This window comes from Eschscholzia californica, unplaced genomic scaffold (assembly GCF_041429995.1).
Source record: "Eschscholzia californica isolate CP2 unplaced genomic scaffold, dmEscCali1.0.p SCAF_5, whole genome shotgun sequence".
In the NCBI taxonomy this organism is placed as follows: Eukaryota; Viridiplantae; Streptophyta; class Magnoliopsida; order Ranunculales; family Papaveraceae; genus Eschscholzia; species Eschscholzia californica.
Window position 1 is genome coordinate 43,187,858 of NW_028238472.1, and position 340 is coordinate 43,188,197.

The following is a 340-nucleotide window of genomic DNA, read 5'->3' on the forward strand; positions in this document are numbered from 1 at the left end:
TTAGTTTTCCACTCTTTGATATTTTATTCCCCGGAAATTTTTCTTATTTCTCCAAAATATTGACCTTTTCTTTTATTGAGGATATCATTTAACGTGAAGCCAAGAGGTATCTACCTTCTTTCATGTCTTTCGAGAGAGGTCTTTCGAGAGAGGTCTTTCGAGAGAGGTCTTTCGAGAGAGGTCTTTCGAGAGAGGTCTTTCGAGAGAGAGAGAGAGAGGTCTTTCGAGAGAGAGAGAGGTCTTTCGAGAGAGAGAGAGGTCTTTCGAGAGAGAGAGTAGAGAGAGAGAGAGAGAGAGAGAGAGAGAGAGAGAGAGAGAGAGAGAGAGAGAGAGGTCTTTC